The 7,439-nt window shown below is 36.9% G+C and overlaps 2 long non-coding RNA genes across 3 annotated transcripts; both read left to right on the top strand.

The window, feature by feature from the left end:
- The first annotated feature begins 1,505 nt into the window (after positions 1-1,505).
- Positions 1,506-2,560, top strand: LOC113354243. Of its 2 annotated transcripts, XR_003361741.1 has the most exons (5): positions 1,506-1,540; positions 1,624-1,674; positions 1,848-2,138; positions 2,277-2,360; positions 2,458-2,560. It is a non-coding gene; the product is annotated as an uncharacterized LOC113354243 (long non-coding RNA). The 2 variants fall into 2 exon arrangements; XR_003361740.1 differs by lacking the exons at positions 1,506-1,540; positions 1,624-1,674 and having other exon boundaries at positions 1,817-2,138.
- Positions 2,561-2,725: 165 nt separating this feature from the next.
- LOC113354244 lies at positions 2,726-3,752 on the top strand. The gene is made up of 3 exons (XR_003361742.1): positions 2,726-2,967; positions 3,161-3,285; positions 3,404-3,752. It is a non-coding gene; the product is annotated as an uncharacterized LOC113354244 (long non-coding RNA).
- The last annotated feature ends 3,687 nt before the right edge of the window (positions 3,753-7,439 follow it).

Here is a 7,439-nt window from a genome sequence, read left to right on the forward strand (position 1 = left end):
AAGAAATATTTTCCCGCCTTTTTCCAAAATTTGAGTTATGAGAAGAAAAGTGTCCTCCCCCTAATCCTGTACGGGTGTCCTTTTAGCAATTGTGGTGGAAATAGTAATTTTGGGGCGGAAATACTAATTTTTCTGGGTTCCTCCGGTACATTTCTGGGGCGCTTCCGGTGCATTTCGGAGGTGCCTCCGGTACATTATCCTGGGGTGTAAAACACTACTTTTCGAGCTCATTTCGCCACAAAAGCTTATTTCTCTAAAAACATCTACAAAAACACAAAATAACACAATAAGTACTTAATCGAGTCTAACAATACAGAATATTGAGAACAAAATAGACACATAAATGCGTCTATCAAATACCCCCAAATTATTATTTGCTAGTCCTCGAGCAAAAATAAAATCCTAACTCACTAGGTGTCCCTAGTGACCGAGTTAATCTCGGGAGGGTTTACCAGAGGTGTACCGACAAAACCTTTACTCCAGACCCTAGCCGTCTATACAGAACCTTGGAAGGCACTAAAGAACCACATTGGTTGGCATACTTATTGATTATGGGAGGAAGAACCCTGATACGAAATTCCAATTGTTGTACATGAGTTTGCACTCAAGCATACTAAAATTCATATAAGTGACAGAGCTCTACTCAGATAGTTTCTGGACATCATAAACCGGAGTTAACCAATCAGATGGATAGATTAAGAAGGTGGATGTACGTGGATGATGTTGACTAAGGTGAACCTATCCTAATGGACTGAGATACTGGTCTGGACTAATATCAACACACTGGCATATACAAGGGAACCAGTGGTCGATAATCCTAACTCTAGGTCAACTCAGCTGGCATATCACTACACCATTTTTCCCGAGTCGCAACTAAAATTCGTAACGGCCCAGTAGCCGTTGCAAATTTTTCTGTTACAAAAAGCCGTTACAACCTAGAAGTAACAGGCCGAAGCCGTTACGAATTTTCCTCCAGATTCGTAACAGGGTTAAGCTGTTACGAATCGTAACAAGCTAATTTTTACGTGTTAGGTCACACAAGAGCCGGTAACAGGATATTATTGCGCGTGTGCCATTCAGCCGTGTGCAACTTTTTTCCACCCAAGTTTACTAATGCTAGAGGATTATTCCTCCCCTGAAGAGAAGTATATCTATCGATTAAACTCATCAACAATTTCTATTCTTCATTTCTCTTTCTCTTCTCTTCGCCTCTGCAGATATTAGGTTTTATCGAGTAAATCGATATGTTAGTTTCGATCAAAGAGATTAGAGATTAGAGTATTGCATCAATCGATCTGTTAGTGTCAATCGTAAGTTTTTTCAATCTGTTAGTTTCGATTTGTTAGTTGTTTTTTTATTTAATCATCTGCTTTTTCATTAGAGTTTTTTTTTAGTTATTTTGTTCATTTGATAAATCTCACGAACTCATTTCTTTCTCTGATTTCATTTTAGGGTTTTTTTGTTCTGATAAATCTATTACGATTTCATTTTCTGTTTCATTTTAGGGTTTTATCTCTGGAGAAGAACTTTTAAGAAGAAGGTATTTGTTTCTTCGTCTGTTAAATTAAATTTTAGGGTTTGAAGGATATATATACTAACTAATCTAATATAATTTTATGTTAGGGTTTGAAAAACTGAAGGTATTTGAAGAACTCTGACGAACTGAAGTTGAAGGTATATGAATTGATTTTTTTAATTTCAATTAGTATTAATTGATTTGTTTAATTTGAATTTTATGGTTTCAATTAGTATGAATTGATTTGTGTAATTTCAATTTTAGGGTTTCTATTAGGATTGATTTCTTCTTTAACTTGTGAGCTGCTTTGGTGTTGATGTTGGCTTTACAGAGAATTAGTATGCTATAGGTGGACTGAAGTGCAGGGAAAGTATGAAATTGTGGGGTTGTTTTTGTGAGATGGATGAAGGATATGAAGAATAAGGAAATGGTGGTTCTGGTAGAGCTTTAATAACATTTGATATTGGATGGTTCTGGACCTGATGTTGTTTGAGTTAAGAAGATAGAATGGGGCTGCAGTTGGGAGAAGGAATTGCAGGCATGTTGCTGCTGTACGTGATGAGCATCTGAAGGTGTGCAGATTTTGGTTTAATACCGATATTTTCATACCAAGAGATCGAAGGTTAAATCTTAAACCGTAGCTTCCATTTTTTTGAAAAATCATTGAAAAATCTTATAGTGAATGTAAATTTTGAGTTCACTAAAAATACATATTGTGTGAGGGTTGAATTGTGATGGTGTCTTTACTACTCTGTCGCAGCCTTGCACAATTTATTGAAAAGTTGAAGAAAATGTACATCGAATTCCTTGAATGTATGACACAATGGAAGAAAAGAAAGCTCAGGTAATACTGTTGTTTTATCTTGTGTGTTCATTGTTTTCTGTTTGTCTGTGGTTGTATCTGCAAGAAATCATAGAGAAACATCAATCTGAACTTGCAGCTCAAAAATAATTTTACACCAGTGGTTTAAATGCTTCAAGGAGGCTGAAGCATTGGCAGAGGCTAGAGCGAACAAAGAGGTAAGTGGTTTAATACTTATCTTGAAAATGGTAAATTGTTTATAGTTGAAAATCAACTTCTAGTGTTTCTATGTGTGTCTTCTCACAGATGATAGCTTACTTTATTGCATACTTCCTGGTGTGATTTGGTCGTAGGGTAGTAGATGGATGTGTTGCTTTGAAATCTTTAATTTGTAATGATTTGATTTCTCTAAATTTTTTAGTCCCAATGATTCAGTGGCTTCGACGCCAACTTTATTTACTTCTTTCATTCTCACTCATATTTAATATATCCTGCAAATAAAACTCAGTCACTGACATCTGGTGTCTTTTTTCAACTTCTAAATGTGCACTTCACAATTTGTGGCCACACCCAAAGGAAAACAGAATACTTCTACAATGTTTTTATGTCTCGGTCAACTACAGGCTTTCGGTCGTTGTTAAAAGAGCATGTAAGTAGTGATATGTTTTGCTTTTTCTAATTGTTTTTCATTTCTGGGTGTTGAAATGAAACTTTAACATCGTTCCTTTCACCCAGGTGCACAAGGTAGCTTTATGTTATGAAAAATTATCTTTGGATCAGTTGATTTGGCAGGTGAATCGTTATGCAATCACTAACAAGTATTATCTATGATTTTATTGCAGAATTGGTGTTGCTAGGGAAAAGCAGTGGCAGAACGAGCAGCATGGGAGGTATCAAAAGAGAAGAGAGTATATTTAGAAGTAATGAAAACTCATGCTGAGGGAACATATCTATCGATCTCGTAGAGGTTAGTTTTGCTCTTCATATATGGTTATCATGGCCATTAGAATCCAGATGCTCATCTAAATTTTACAGAATATAGAGCTTTGTATTCGTATACACATTTTTTTTTTGATAAATTGCAGTCCACTGGAACCTACATCGCAGTCTCGAGGTTTCGTGCGCAAATCTTTTGCCACCTTCTGTTCTCAGCCGAGGTGTTGGTTGGCAGGTTAATTGGATGATGCTCTGCTGCAGCAAGTTTGGAGCAGAAAGGTTGGAGAACAAGGCAGTCCTTAGGTTGAAAAGCAGCTGCAATTTCCGTCAGTAAGAACTGAACTTAGGTTAAAAGTGTATTCGATGATAGAACAAACTTCAGTTAGATGAATTTGTGAACATAGGAATTTCTATGAACTGAACTTAGGATTCCCGTGTATTCCCTTTGTTTTTGATACTTAGAAGAAAATTTGAGTACTTAGAAGAACAAAATTTGGTACTTAGAAGAACTCAAGTTCTTTTTTGTATGAATCCATTTGAATGTGATAAGAATTGATTGAATGGACAAGAATTTGATTGAAAAAAATATTGTTGATTGTGAAGGATAAATGAAAGGTGTATGCAGGTTCTTATTTTAAATTCCGGCGTATTCCGACCGAGAATGAGCTGCCGGTCAACCTTGACCTGGTCAAAATTGGTCATTGCTGACTGATTTTGACCAGGACAAGGTTGACCGGCAGTAATTTTTTTACTGTTGCAAAAAATTCGTAACGGCTTCAGCTTGTTACAACGTTCTGTTACTAAATAAATTCGTAACGGCTCTCGCATGTTACGACAGTGCCACGTAGTAACGGCTCTTCGCTATTACAAGCGCCGTTACAAAAAAAAATCGTAACGGCTGCTAGGCCGTCACAAAAAAATTGTAGCACCCCTTTTCGTAACGGTCCGGAACAGTTACAACCCCGATTCGTAACGCTCAATAACCGTTTCGAATCGGAAAAAATGGTGTAGTGTATACAAGGGTACCAATGGTCGACTTTATTGTGTTTATTCCAGTTGGTCTGGTGGTCTGGTGGTCTGGCCTCAATTTTTTTTTTGTGTATGTCAGTCACTCTATTTCACCCTAGCAATGGTAAAAATAAAACAAAAAGAAGTGATCAGGATTCTTTCGATGTTTCCATCACGAGGATATGGCGAAACTACCATGTTTTTTTTTCTAACACCTGAGCTCTGTGCTTTTATGAATAGACTCTATAGATGTTTCCATCTAATCAGATTGGTTCCTCAACTCCTAAAACCAAGAATCTTCCATCCACTTAGATTGGTCAGTGCTATCCTTAATAGGCATAAATTTCTAGGCTCTGGAGTTTATTTATTGCAACTAAAAAGTTTCTCCCATACCCCAAAACTTAAATCTAACATTGTCCTCAATGTTCTAAAGATGAAATTAAAAGCATGAACAAGGAGAAACGGTTACTATTTGAAGCAAAAGAGTTAAGGAAGGATATTACCGTGTTGCATGAGATTGGGTTACCTCCCAAGAAGTGCTAAGTTTAAAGTCTTCAGCTAGACTTAGAAAAGGATTGGTCAACTCGAACCATAAAGTAACAGTCGAAATAAATGTGGGTCTTCAAAACCAAATAGAGCTGACCATAGGAAACTGCAGTGAACCAAGAAAATGGACAAGAATAGCATGCCCTTACCTAGTTTCCTGAAAACTATCGCTAATTGGGGTCGAGAGGATATTGTAATCGTCGTCCTTCCCTGCAAACAATTTGTACTTAATTTTTTTTTTTAATATGACCCTTCCGTAGGGTTTAAAAACAATGTCCAATGTTCAGTATCCGGAAAAAAATGTCCAAAAATAAAAAATTACAAAAATAAAAAACCTTAATTACAGTTTCTAAAAAAAATAAAATAATAATAATAATAATAATAAAAATATCTAAAAAATTATAATAAAAAAAAGTCCTTCGTCTTCTTTCCGTTCTTTTTGCTTTACGCTCTAGCTCCTAGTCTTTATGAAATCGCCAAAATTCTTGACAACTTCTTTTTTTTTCTTTTCGATCCAAGCCTCAAAACCTGTAGCACATGGACAAAGACCCAAAGAACGTAAAAAAGAACAAAGAAAAATAAATCTAAAAAAAAAATCTACCTAAATACAAATCCCCGGCGGCGGCGCCAAAATGATTAATGATTCTTCGTGGGTTGTAGTAATGAGGTTCAAACTCTCGGACTTGTGAAGGATAATTTTTTAGACTTAATAGAAAATAAATATATACAAAAAATATTAACAATATGGGCAAGAGTGCTGGGACTAAAGATTCGGCCGTTTTTTTTCATTTTCAAATGGTTCAGAAATTAATTCTAGCAATTATAGTTCAAAAACAAAACAAATATTAACTCTAGTTTATTGCAAACCAGTTGAAGAAACTGTTACGAAGGATGAATAAATCGTCGCCGTTTCCCTGTTCTTCACGAGCAGCAGTGGCAGCAGCAACAGAGTTTTAAAAAACTTTTAATTCATGCCTCCTGAGCTATCCTCTCGACCCCAAACTCTCGACACCCATTCTCTGTGATACCAGAAATCTATTTATACTCCTCAGCCTCATTTAATCACGCCATAACTCAAGATAATTCTCTCTTTACTCGGCTTAAAGAGAAAATATTTTTTGGATATTTTCTTCCTTTAATTAGCTCTCCACGCGCTGAAATGATGTATAAACACTCCAAACATGATCTTACACGCTGTAGAATCGATTCAACACTCTCCAAACACATGAGTACACGTCTAAATTTGATGTGATCGTGTGATATTCATTTCTTGAACGTGCTTCCTGATTTCTTGATTGCGATGATTCCAGCCAATTATGATCGATCCTAACACCCAAAATGTCTTCCTCTATCCATATCAAAAATACCCATTGAAAATCAGAGGTTTAATCGAACTCTAACCCCTCCAAAAATCGATCGACCCAACTGCCAGTGAGAAGAAATATTTTCCCGCCTTTTTCCAAAATTTGAATTATGAGAAGAAAAGTGTCCTCCCCCTAATCCTGTACGGGTGTCCCTTTAGCAATTGTGGTGGAAATAGTAATTTTGGGGTGGAAATAGTAATTTTTCTGGGTTCCTCTGGTACATTTCTGGGACGCTTCCGGTGCATTTCTGAGGTGCCTCCGGTACATTATCCTGGGGTGTAAAACACTACTTTTCGAGATCATTTCGCCGTAAAGGCTTATTTCTCTAAAAACATCTACAAAAACACAAAATAACACAATAAGTACTTAATCGAGTCTAACAATACAGAATATTGAGAACAAAATAGACACATAAATGCGTCTATCAGTACCCTACGCCCGTTATAAGACAGTGTCATAAGGATGAGGCGGTTAGTAAATACAGGGAGTAATGATGAAACGCTTTCTTTTATGGAACATCAATTCCAGGCGTTACCGGTTACCACCTTTTCCCATTTACTCATCCGTTTTCCATTTCTTGCGAGACCAGAGTACGTTTCACTTCGACTTGTATAAATAGGTCTTACCTGTTTCCACCGAACGAGAAGTTCTGGTCAGGAGCATACAACACTCAGAAAACGTTTGCTAGCTTTCCCATCTGTTAGCTTCCCACTTTCTGATGCAAGTCACAAAATAACTACTCTTCCAGGATCAACTATTCTGGTCTCAACACTCTCTTCGCTTCCCTCCCCAAAACCAACCCTTCTCCTTATCTTTGTGACCGAAGCAAGTCTGGAACGGCCATTTCTTGGTTTAGGACGGATTTGTACAGATTGATCTCTTGAATCTAAAGTACTCCCTTGCAGTACATTGTTTAGGGTCTAGACTCGGTTCTCACCCACACACCCGAAATTACCGAAATCAGCAGAAACCGATTTCACCCTCAAACAGAACCATACGACAGTATGCGTACGGGTACGCGTAGTTAGGTTCCCGGACATCTCAAATCAACAGGTATGCATACGGGTATGCATACTATGGTTCCCGGACATGGATCACATATATGTAAGAGTGCATAACATGTTTATAATCCAATGTTGGTTAAGTGTTCTAGACTCTATTTCAATCATTGAAACTTTCTTAGAGGATGATAATAGCCGTTTTCACACACTATTAGCATCAAAGCAATTTTCAAGTTATTGAAATAATCATAACGAAACATTCCAAG

This window comes from Papaver somniferum, chromosome 2, assembly GCF_003573695.1.
Source record: "Papaver somniferum cultivar HN1 chromosome 2, ASM357369v1, whole genome shotgun sequence".
Taxonomy (NCBI): Eukaryota; Viridiplantae; Streptophyta; class Magnoliopsida; order Ranunculales; family Papaveraceae; genus Papaver; species Papaver somniferum.